Source organism: Podarcis vaucheri, assembly GCF_965113315.1.
Source record: "Podarcis vaucheri genome assembly, chromosome: 3".
Lineage (NCBI taxonomy): Eukaryota > Metazoa > Chordata > Lepidosauria > Squamata > Lacertidae > Podarcis > Podarcis vaucheri.
In genome coordinates this window covers 61,765,831-61,778,921 of record NC_138761.1, presented here as the reverse complement: position 1 = coordinate 61,778,921, position 13,091 = coordinate 61,765,831, and the positions used below count along the sequence as shown (strand labels likewise).

At 39.8% G+C, this 13,091-nt stretch overlaps 1 protein-coding gene across 1 annotated transcript in view; it reads left to right on the top strand.

The window, feature by feature from the left end:
• AIG1 (androgen induced 1) overlaps nucleotides 1–13,091 on the top strand; it is a 72,611-nt gene that overhangs the window by 2,913 nt on the left and 56,607 nt on the right. The gene's annotated exons all lie outside the window — the stretch shown is intronic.

Here is a 13,091-nt window from a genome sequence, read left to right as displayed (position 1 = left end):
ACTTTTGACAATTTTTTTTTACACAAGATGTTATTTCAGTGAAAGCTACTGATTATCGACAGCCATCATGACCAATAATTTTTACTACAACCATAGGCTATAAAAAAGTAGCTTGTCCAATCCTTCAAGATGGTACCAACCTCCTATTTTAAGGCCTACTTAATTGGAAGGAACAAATCTGAAGAAATTAGATTTTCCCCTCATGATTTCTGTATCTTTTTTTACCATGGCCCACCAAAATATTTCAGTCTTTCCATTCTCTGAAGGATTCATCTCAACTTCAAAGTTAATCTGATACAGCACTAATAACTTTGATTGCTTTAAAGGTAGAAAGTGATTATTGTATGACTGAGTACTGCTGTACTCTTTTGTATCATGTCAATTGAACAATTAATCTTTTTAAAACTGAATTGTGAATTCTGTCAATTCTTCATGATTTGAGTTGATGCTGCTGATGAATATTTGCACTGTGTTTTTTCCTTTTATACATAGCCAATTTTTTGTCTTTTTTATTGGACATGATTGGTTTAATTACTATTTCCCTATGTTAGCTTCTATTCATTGACAATGAAATTATAAGGCCTCTTTATTATAAGGCATATTTCCATTGTTTGCTTGAATTTAATCAGACCTTAAGATTTTCTTATTGATGGATTGTCTACCTTTTCTTAGTTTGTTTATTTTACTATTTTCCCAAGTATTAAAGTATGTCAAGTTACATGATGGCGGGGGGAATTACTGCAGTTGACAGCCACTTTTTTCACTAAAATGTGCAGTGTTATTTTTGCAACACTGATGGGGCTGTTTAAAATAAGGACATATTTATAGAAGTTTCTCCCACCATATTATATGTAAAAAGTTGCCAAATTAACTGATTGAAACTGCATTACAGTGGTGCCTCGCAAGACAAAAATAATTCGTTCCGCGAGTCTTTTCGTCTTGCGATGTTTTTCATCTTGCGAAGCACGGTCCGTCGCAACTGAGCCTCTTCAAGCGGTTTTTAAAAAAAGCGCAAGACGTTTTCGTCTTGCGAAGCAAGCCCATAGGGAAATTTGTCTAGCGAAGCAACGCAAAACCGAAAAACCCTTTCGTCTAGCGAGTTTTTCGTCTTGCGAGGCATTCGTCTTGCGGGGCACCACTGTAGTTTTCACAGTTTTCAAGGCTAGCACTGTTGCATTTTGTCACATTCCATTTATCTTCATGGCATCACAGAAAGTGCTTTATTTCTTAGGCTGCATTCATATGAACAAAAACAACAGTATTGGGAGTAGTTATGTCTGTCAGAATTGCATTACTTTTTTCTAACTACCGGTATATATACTTTTGCTTTTGTACAGTGATGCACAGCTCACATTCCACTCAAAAGTAGGCTTACGTGCACTGAAGCTAGGTGAAGATAACTGGAGTTTCCTCTACTAGCTTTCTAGAAAGGAAGTGATCGTAGAACTCGTATTAATGATTAATCTATCCTGAGAGCTTTCTTACCCAGGGGTAAGTTGGTCATTAATAGCATCCTGCAAACTGGTAATGCAAAGCTATTACACATTGGGAGCAGATGTATGTATGTGTGGGTGGGGGGTGCAATAGCAATCTTTACGGGCTCATTTTCTCTGCAGTAGATTATTTGAATCCTGTGATGGGTGGGGCAAGGCATATTGATTGTATATAGGCCCCCTTTGAAAGAGAAGAGTGCTAAAAAGCATGGATATTGAGCAAACGAAGCCTTTTCAGCCATTCCTATTTACTGCTACTTAAATTTTTGAATTTTTGCTAGACATGCAGCCTTTAAAGTCATAGAAGCTATATTAGAAAAAAAGAATTGGGAACCAAAATGAACCTAACTAGTTTGGAAAGTATTCTAGTTTGCTTGACTGTGTTTTGAATTCCTGACTACTAGGCATAAAACAGTTTGGGTGTTTTTTAAAACAATACTTAGTGATAGCCAGATGGCAATTCTATTTAAGAAACAAATGTTTTCCATCCTATTAGTACCACTTCGCAAGAGTATAACGTTGGAGTATAACGTTGAAGAATATTTATTATTTATTTTGGACACAACTTCAGTCTTTGGCACCACAGTACACAACCTCAGTCTTTGGCACCACACAGGCAGAATTTAGGTTCTTGATACATTTGAAGGCTACTGGCAATTTGTGAGGAGCATGTCATTTAAAATAAAGGCTAACTTGCAGGCTGTCATGGGGCAGTAATCTCTCTCAGCATTAGACTTTTGAGAAACGTTGTAATTGTGGTAATGTTACATACCCTTCATGTCAGTTGTTTGTATCTGAACTTAGTTTCCTATTGAGAAAAACACATGATAAAATGTGTCTGGGTTTGGGGGGAAATGTGAAAAATAACTATATTTAGTCAAAAGTACTTACTTGCTTTGTCTTTACTGTGCTTTGACTGATACTACTGAAGTGCATTGACAACCTTTTTCTGTTATTCAGGTATTCTGTTAGTTGTATGCCTCTTTTTCACAAAAGAACTATGCTCAAAGCGACTAACTACAAAGAAAGAGGAATGCAGCAGTACAAAAAAATTCATAGTAACATAGAAAGTCAATAACAAAGCAACAATTTGATTACATAGCAAAATAATAACTGTTATGTCCTGAAGTTCTCACCCTGGGCCAGCAGGGGGATACTGTAGATAGTTATGCAAATAAGGGATAGAAAGTGACGTTCAGTGATTGGATAGTTTTAGAAAGTTGTTACAGTAACGTTGTACTGGAGCTCTATATAAGCAGGCCGACTGAACCCTTCAGTTCAGTTCTGTCCTGGCCTGTGAATAAACAAGAGCTGTTTGAAGAATCGCTGTGTCGTCTGATATGTTCACCCACAACTTAACAATAACAATAGCAATTGCATAACATAGCAAAACAATAGCAAATACAATAACTTATTTAAAAACACATTCCAATACTATAAATATTACAAGATTACACTTAAACAACATGCAGCATCCAATAGCAAAAATAACAAGGGAGCTTCACCTTCATCTTAGAAATAACCCTCCTATGACGCCGCTCACAGTCCCTCTCTTGCAGCAGCTTCCTATAAGACTTCCAGGGGCAATGAGTAGTGTAGCTGGGAACACTTCTCTCGTGGTGTTTATAATTGTTTGTGCAAGCCCATGGCTTTTTCTGTCTGGTTGCATGTCTACTAATTTTTTCTTTAAGGTAAAATAATAGATTCTCAGCAAGATCAATTAATTAGCATTAATGGCACAAACTATGACCAATAGTGCTACAACTAATCAGATTGGAACTGTGCCCTATTTAGCCACACACTTTCTCCTTTCATCGCAGACTAATCCTCCCGTTATCTCATTTAATTATTAAACTTCTCTCCCACCTTTCCCACATCCTGCATCCCAGGAAGGTTGCAAAGTTGATGAAACATCATTGGCTAAAACAACGAAACCTAAAGAGTAAAGCTGTTATAACTGGCAAATCTGCTGTACATTTACACTAATTCAGGCTTGGATTGTTTCTGTCGGATCTCAGAGGCCTACAGGATGCAATGCAAAAGGACTCACAAACCCTCCTTCCTAACTACTACCAGGGTTGCTAAAGTGCCTTGTGACACTTTCCACACACTGGGAGGAAACAAGCTTCTGTGCAAGTATATCAGTTGTGCCCAAGCCTGCTTGCTGAGACTCCATTCCTGTGCTTTTTCGCAGCATGAATCCAGGGAACAGTTCAGGTCCCTTGGTTTTAGAAAACTGTAGATCTGAACAACACCTATTTTGATTCTAAACTCTTCTCACACATCGGGTTTGCATTGCTCATCAAAAACCAGTCCTACATTATTTGGCTTCATACTTCCATCAACAGCAGCACAGTTTAAAAAAAATTGACCATGGTATTTTGATTTCATCTGCAAAAGGGATTTACTAATTTTAACAACTCTTCTGGAAATTGTCTTTGAAAAGGAGTTGGTTGGTTTTGGCCAATTGCCTCGTCCAGCGTGGCAGGGGCATACTGTGTGTCTGCATGACTTGAGCAAACCTGGAAACACTTTGTTCCTCAGCATTATTTCCATCAAATTGCAAGTGGTATCTGCTTCCTAAAATGAATTAGACCGCCCAGATGCTGCTTGAAAATATGCTGCTGTTGAAGTGTCTGGAAATTGGCTTTCTCTGAGTTTTCCTAGTCTCAGTTTTAAACATATCACCAGAATGCAGAATTTTGTTCAAGAGTTCTCAATGAACGTTTTTAGATTGAAGGATTTTTTACGGGGTGTATATAATGTAGTACTTTTGTTTCCAGACAACTTATTGATCGTTTACCTTTGCACTGAAGCAAGACACAGAGTATCTAGTTTGGTACTCCCATAATCATTGGCTGAGTTGCTGCGCTATCACAGCGTGTCTTAATATTCCAAGTGCTGTAGGATGCTGGTGTTAACAACAGAATGTAAAATTTAAAAATCCTGTACAATAACTTTCGCTCAGAATATGGAAGGCTGTATCTTTGTTTCCCGGAGTCCTGCGTTGTTACTCACTATATACTGTCTAGACAGTATCTGTCTAGTGGTAGCTCACCTCTGTATGCTTATATTTATTCCTGCCCTGTTGCCTACAGGCCTGTTAAGCATAGCAGTCTTTGTCCCTTTCCGTGGTATGTGAGATGGTCTGGTTGCTTGGCATGCAAATGTATCTGAGATAAGACTGGAGAGTGATGTCATCCAGAACATAATGCCTCTCATCAGCAGTGGGAAGCAGTGCTGCTTCATTTCCTATGGAGAAATGGTGTTTAGGGATGGGATGGCTCTTTTTCAGATGAAAGGTGTCAGATTACCCAACACTGACAATTAACTTCAGCTTTGAGATCATACTTCTAGCTTCATTGGCAAATTGTTGTTTGGTAGAGAAAGCCTATCTGACTTAAAGAACATGGGATTTAATTATAGAAAATACTCCACTTTCATGATTTTCATGTTAACGAACACTTTCTATCACTATTATATTAGTGAAATTGTTCATTTGGTCAAATATTCAACCAAACATTACTATTATAACCACTCTATGGATTATAGTATTGGCAGGCTAACCCATTTTCATGACAATCCTATTCATGATCTTCTTTAGACAAGTTCCCCCTCATCTTACGAAAGAAATTTCTGAAAGCTCTTGTTGTTAGTTAAAATAATACTTTTCTCTTAGGGTTGCAGATAACAAACATTCTGTTTGTTTATTTACTGCTTAAAATGTAGCTGCAGTCTTGGTTGTTACCATATCCTGGCTTGCAGAAAATAGAATAGTGTGAAAATAGAATACAGTACTTTCTTTTCATCTTCTTCTTTTTCCCTAATAGATTATATTAAAGCCTTAAAAAAGGTATACAAAATATCAAATACCCAGTATCTTTTTATAATTCCAAGGATAAAAGATTAATCTAAATAAAAACCTTAACCAAAAAATGGAAAAGAGAGAGAGGAAGGTGGAGGAAGGGAAAAGAAAAAAAGAACTTCCAATTCTTCTTCTATATATATAAATTGTTCAAAACATTCCAACTATTCCACTTTCTATAAACCAATGTTTTCTCCAATCCTCAAACCCAGATATCACAAGTTCATTTTCTTTTTCACACAAAAAGTCCATAAGGGGCTTCCAGTCTTTAGTAAATATCAACAATGATTTTTCTCTAATTAAACACTTCAACTCTGTTATCTTGGCTAAATCCAATAATTTTTGCAACCATTCTTCCATGGTAGGTAATGATGATTTCCCCCCCCCAAAAAAAAAATCTTTGTGCATGTAAAAGTCTCGCCGCTGTGATCATAGATTGAAATTCTTTTTTCAGCTTCCTAAAGCAGCGACAACCAGGCATATTTGAGTAGGCTGTGTCTTTCTGTTGGCTGCAAGGGAGTCAGGTAGTTGATGCACCCAGATGGAACCTTTAAAATATGTATGATAGTGGCAGCTGTGTGGGGGAAGGGTGGTTTGAAGTGTCCTGAAGAGGAGGGACATTTATTGTGTAAGTGTCCTTTTACATAGTTATAAAGCTGAACAGAGAGAATTAGGGAGCACTCAGTTTCTAGCCTTTACTTACTTGATAAGATCCTTGAATGGGGGCCTCTCCCTCCTACTCACTTCTTTGGCAGTGCTATGCAAATTTGTCACGAGACCTCATTGTGTGGTAGAGAACCCCTTTCAGTTCCATCCCGCCTTGCTGTGACAGTTAGGGCTTTAAAAGAGTGCTGCCAAAATCTGGGACTGGAAGCAGACAAGCCTACTTCTTCCTGATTTCTCCATCTATCCTCCCTTCTTGTTCTTTGGGTTGTCTGTTGCAGCAGAAGGCGAGGAGAGAGGAAGAGGGCTGAGAGGCAAAAAACAGTTTAAAATTGGGGTTGCAGTATTCCCTGCCAACACAGAGGCATTGAGCCTAGCCCTCTTGAATGATTCCTCGTGACCAAGCCAGAGACTTGCTGACGCAGCTGTAGGTGGAGAGGATACTCACGGACGCTTTTGGAGTAAAAAACCCACCACTGACTCCCCCTATGGCCTGCACTCACCCTGACACTTAGAGATCAGACCAGGGCCAGAGACCCCAATTCCAGAGCAGCATTAGTGAGGCAGGACTATTCACCCAGACTGGACTGATAAGCCAAGTTCATCTCTGCTGGGGGTAAGCATGGTTGCCCTGGAAAGAAGAGGCCAGAGTAAGTAGAATGCCACCCATAGTTTTGTGGTGCCTAAGAGCCTGTGTCTGTTGTCTGGAGGTTTAGAATCTAGCAGAGGGTCTAGATGGCTTAGCCTTTAGTATAGGAGATCCTGCATACATTTCATTACTTGTTTGGTAATTCACTTCTCCCCATAGTTGGTGGAGTAACGGAGGCTGTGCACAGGCCTCGGGACAATCCTAAAGTCAGGTGTGTGGAATGTTGACTTTTCTTTCCAGAGTCCCCAAGTGCCCTTAGAACAGTTTGTATGTGGCAGGATGGGTTGTAAATGTAGGGAAAGCCATATGCAAGCAATAACCCTAATGGTAAACATTGTTTTCCTAGGCTGTTCGAAGTCATCTGCTTCATTCTTTCTTTAGGAACAAACACACAAGGGAGAGCAATAGTGATGTTTGTAGTTAGCCTGCTTCTGGTAAAAACCAATGTTTTAAATAGTCTTTATAGCATCTTCTCCATAGGACACTATGTCAAGAGGGCCCAAGCTACTTGTTACCATCTATTTCTTGAACTCTACCTAATTAAATAAATATATCAAAGTTTTACTTCCCGGAGGCATGTAAAGAATTGATCAAAGACTGTGAGCGATCAAGAGCAAATTTTAAAAGCGTTTGTTTCTTTGCTGTGCAAGAACAACATCTCTAGAGCACTTCAAAGAGAATATGTTGCTGGAAATGGTGTTCGAAAAAATTACTGTCTTAATTAGTGGTAAACAGTCAGAGCAAAACGATACTTTTTAGAGGTATAATAGTGTTTATTCATCATAGCCCAAAGTACTTTGAGGATTTTCAGATAATTTATTGTTCTCCAAGTTCTTCAGAATAATAAGAGTTTGAAAATTTGGCTTCCTCTTGGTTTCTGAAGTTGCTTTGATCCTGTATCTCAGACATCAAAGTGCTCTCTCTCCAGCTCTGTTGCTAGCTGGTTTCTTCGTTTTTCCACTTGGGGCTTGCTTAAGTTTATGTTATTTATTTACTTTGGGTAGTACAAACGTGGCTGCATTGTTTTAGTAATATCATATATGTGTATTTAGAGCTGGAAGTGGATGATCTAATGTTTGAGTCACGTAGTGAGGGAGAAGTACAGAAAGAAATGGAGCCTGCAAGCTGGGGTGAGGGGATGGGACATGAACAAATGGAATACCTGGGGGGGGGGGAGAGAGATTATTAAAGGAAGCATTCCAGAAAGGCCATTGAAGTGAGGAAGAGAACATGGAGCAGTTGCTGGCACTGATGGTGACTGAGAGGGAGGGGAATCCCATGCCTTCACCTACTGGCCAACTTTTGCTAGAATGCAGCTGTACCATGATCCATACCAGCCACATGTTTGAACGTAGTTTGTGTACTAGAATGCAGATAGGTGCTCTTTTGCAGTCACTGAACTCTTGACAGTTTTATGTTTCATTACCAAAATGAGGGAAATTCTAGAAAGCCATCTTAATTTTTAAGGGCACAATTACATCTTGATCCTGTGCAGTTAGGCACACCTAAGCCCTTTTAGGTGTGTTTTGGTGCACTTAACATTGTGTGGGACTAGGCTGTAAGAGTAGCATGCTACTAAAAGGAGCCATGGGGCACACACCATGCATACCCATTTTTATTTTGTCAGAAGTGTGTAAATGCCGTTGCCCTCAGTTTTTCTTCTAGCAGGAAAGCAGGCTATGCGTGTGCATTCTCACTCACTTTCTCTTCCTGTTCTTTAAAAAGCCTGGCTTATATATTCCATTGTTTAATTCTCTGGAAATCTGAACTCATAGTATAACCCATGGATGGTGGTTGTCAATCTATCCTATCTTTTTCTTTCCAGGATATCCTGGAAAGTGTGTTTTGCCCCCCACCCACCTCATGCCAGTAACCTTTCTGTAATGGTGTTTGTATCTTCATATAGTTATCTGAAACTATTTGCAGGCACCTGAGTGGGGAACATTCTGCTCTTGGTATGCTGTGTTCTGTGTGTTGGTCTTAAGGGCAGGGGGTAGGCTTTTGGTAGTGCTTCAAAGCAGGCAGATGAACTAGCTTGCTTTCATTACTTTCCAATTCTGTACCAGCATTCATGTGTTCAAATCCCAAGAACTCTTCATAGCATGGAGAAACCATTTGGAATGCAATGACAATATCCCTTTGATTGCTACTCCTACCTATAAAGTGCAGCCACATTATGCTATCTCACACCCATGAGAACCTTTACTAGCCTTAATTCATGACATTTTAAAGCTCTCCTAAAATGTCATCAGAAATAGTTTTTAGTCTTTATTTTAAAATCACAAATACAGTGGTACCTCGGGTTAAGAACTTAATTCGTTCTGGAGGTCCGTTCTTAACCTGAAACTGTTCTTAACCTGAGGTGCCACTTTAGCTAATAGGGCCTCCCGCTGCCGCCGCACCGCCGCCATACGATTTCTGTTCTCATCCTGAGGTACTTCCGGGTTAGCGGAGTTTTTAACCTGAAGTGTCTGTAACCTGAGGTGTCTGTAACCCAAGGTACTACTGTACAACATATTAAAGCTGGGCAACAGTCCTCATAGGAAATGTTTTAATTTCACCTTATTTAAACAAGTATTATAAGAAGCCATTTTGTTTTGGATTAAGTGTGCGATCTACTCTGCATGTTAGAGGAAGTTCACATATACAACTTCTCTGCTATGTATTAGGGGAAAGATTTCACTAAGCTAATCTTAAATCAAGCTTACCCCCTCCCTCCAACTGAGCAAGCAATTTATTCATAAAAAGTTGGGGGCTTTCCTCCCACTGGAAACCTTATCCTTAAGCCCAGTTTAGTACAGACAGCTGCAATGTATGTCTCTTCCCCTCTACTTAACTAGCAGTCCCAAATGTTACCTAGTCTGTTACATGGCCTTTCCCACTGTTTGTTGATTCTTGGCATGCTTCCCAGGATATATCACTGATCACATTTGTAGCATTGCGTGTAATATTAATATTTAAGTAAAAATAATGGCGTAGCCTGCAATGCTGAGTAGGAGCCAAACAAAACTGAGCTTTAGAAAAGAAAATGTAAAAGATGTAATCTAATAATAAAAAGTATTCCATATAAACATATTTGCTGAATGGATGATATAGATTTAATGAAATTATCCTGCCTTGTAAACAGGATATGGAAAGCAATAAAGACAGATTTTGTATGTACAGCTAAACTGAAGGGAGGAAGGAGGGGAATAGCAATTATTAGAAAATGACTTTGGCTAGAGGTTTTCTGTTTTTTAAAAATATATATTAAAAATGCTGTTCCTTTAAACATGTACCTATGAAAGCCATGTTCACATGTGACAATAAGCCAAGAATGTTGGTTTAATAAACTATACTGTGAACATAGTCTGATCACTTCCATTTCACTCCTTCCTTGACATGAGCGGATAAACAAACCAGGATGTGTCATATCCAGACCTGAGAAATTGCTGGTCCTCCCTTGTGCAAACAGAAGTGTAGTTCATAGGTGCTACACTTGGTGCATCCATCCTGCTACAAGCAAGTTTAAGGCAATTGTAAATAATTAAATAACTCATGGAATAAATCACCAGTGATATCTTTGTTCAGAGTGATGACCTGATGAGACTAAGTTCTCTCTTCCAGCCTAAGTTCCTCTGTTTGCAAAGGCTTTGGTGTCGTGGAGGCATTCCCATAATGCCAAAGCCCTAAGTGCTTTCTGAAGCATCATATTAAGTAAAGTATTGTGAGTTGTATTCAGCAAGCCTTTATTCATAATAGACCCATTGAAATTTATGACCATGACTAACTTAGGCCCATTAATTCCAGTGTCTCTACTCTGTGTAAAAGTTAGTTGACTACAAACATATGTCAATATGAATTCACCATAGCCTTCCCCTAAGACGCCAGTTTCAGTGCCCAACTGGCCTGACCAGAAGTAATGGGCCTAGTTACGTCAAGTGCTGCTGGGATGACTGTCACCACACAGTTCCCCCTGGGTTCAGTTGCAGTGTCTCTCTTCCAGCCAGGCCAATACATGGGCCTGGCAACTGAAAGCTTGGTGGATAAGGCCCTCAACTCCCTCTTACTGCATTCTCAAGTTTTTGACTGTCTGTGGTGACCAAACAGCAGCCTGGTTGGAAATGCTAGGCATAGACACTCAAGGCTATGTTGGGTATGAAACAAAAAGTTACCAAAAACACACATTTAAAAACAAGATTGAAGGACTGTCTTCCTCAGTTGCTGAAAGGCAAAGCAACACAGTCTTTCCCCTTTGTTCCAGATTTCAATAAATGTTAACTTTGGTTTAGTAGTTTCCTCCCTACTTCTTGAATTATGGTCATAGTTAATGTCAGTGATAGATGATGGGGTGGGGCAGCTGTGCTCATCTAATCTCCAGTCACCCATGTTTGCTGCTGTATACTGAGATGGAGCTGGGGAGAAGCAAGAGGACAGCAAGGCTGGCACAGTGCAAACACATTGGCGGAGCCAGTCTAGTGCATCTGCTCTGCCAGCATCAACACCAGTTCATTCCTCACCCTCTCTGTCCTGGGATGTAGCAGGGATGTGGACAGCTGGAGCTCAGGTGAGCACCTCCACCCCACTCTTCACTGCTGATTAATGTGCATGGTGGGAAACATTGCTTGCTGAGGTCTAGAACACCCCATTGGTGACCTGAAGCAAATGAGAAGGGAAAGAAGCTTTCACCTGGCATAGATATATAAACATTGAACAGCTTAGCGTCAAAACCATGTCGTAGTCCCTCGTGATTTATCTGAACTTAATACACTGGATTCTATAGGATTAGGTGACTGTTGTCCATTTAATGCCAGTCTAAACTTTATAAGCAGTGAGATGGAAATAGACCTGCTGAGGAACTAACTGGTTTGATCTCAAGGACAGTGGCCCAGTCAATCACACTTCCAGTAGTAAAAGAGATAAGTCGTCTGACTTAATGTTTCCTTATTTGATAGTATCTTCAACCACATTTTCTGCTTAAGCTTAATGTGTGTTCACCTCACTACACCATGCCAGAGGATTGACAAATGACTACAAGAAGTACACAGAGGTGACAGGAAAAGTCATAACAGATAATCTGGGGAAATAAATCATATTCCGCTTGCTTCAAAGGAAAAACACACTTGTGGATCTGGCAGACTTGCAAGGTGAAGGTTATGTGACCTGGCAGGTTTTCAAGCAATTTGTTTTGCGTGCTGAAAGATCTAAATGCTTTTGCTACCATTTCCAGCTGCTGCCTTTTTGAGTTGATAGTATATCCTTCCATTCAAATCATCCTTCTGGGAGAAATGTTTCTGGGTATTAATGATCTCCAGAATGCCTAAAGATCTGGATCAGGTAGCTATGTACCATCATGGTTGTTTAATTATAGTCATCCATCTATATCTATTAATTAAAAGGGTCTGCTCTGACTATAACGTTGAGGAATTCACCTGAATCTTTGTTTGTTTTACACACATTCAAACCCATTTTATGATTATATTATGGGGATTATAAATTGTGCGGTTAATGTGTGTAACCACCAGCCATTGTGCACATTCACCAGGCCTTGTGGAGAATGTGCACATAATCCTTCTATGAAGAGGAAATTGTGCACATTTCCCTGTCTTGTCTACCTCAGAGCCATATTTCTGCAAACCTAAGAGGAAGACATTTGGTTGTTCAAGGGTCAGTTTTCCCTAACCTGGTACCCTCCAGAAGTAGTTGGACTCCCATCAGTACCAGCCAGAATGGACAATGATCAAGAATGACAGAAGTTGTAGTCAAAACTATCAGGGGGGCACCAGATTGGGGGAAGCTTGATAGTCATTTCAAACAAACCTTAGCAAGTAAAAGGTGTGATAGAAAAATATGTTGTTATTGTTGCTGTTATCCATAGCAACATCAGTATTTAATTTTATTACATATTCACCACATTACTGTGCCTTCCTCACTGTAAGGTTCCAGGGTGGGTTACAACAATTTAGAAGACAGTATTAAAAACAGTTTGAGACAGGCACAAGAATAGGGTGGGCCCTATAGATGTCAAAGGCCAGGGCAAAGAGATGCATCTTCAGCATACTACGGGAACAGCATGATGAAGATGCCAGTCATGGTTCTGTGGGGAGGGAATTCCACAACCTAGGAACTCCACAAAGAATGCCCTCTTCCAGGTCACACACCCTATGAGCCTATAGGGTGGAGAAACTAGCAAGGAGGACCCCCTTTGCAGATCCTTACACTTCAACAGGCTCTATAGGGAAGGAGGCTGTCTTTCAGTCTTCACATTTGTAATTATGCCTATGCTACTTCATGCAGCTGTCTATAGGACTGAAGTATGCATCCACTGACACCCTAGAGGTGTCTTCCATGTTGTTCTTATGGCTTTCTTAACCCACATGTGAGGAAGTGATTTGGAAATGGCTGGTGATTCGTAGTCTTAAGGACATGTGATTGTTAAGAC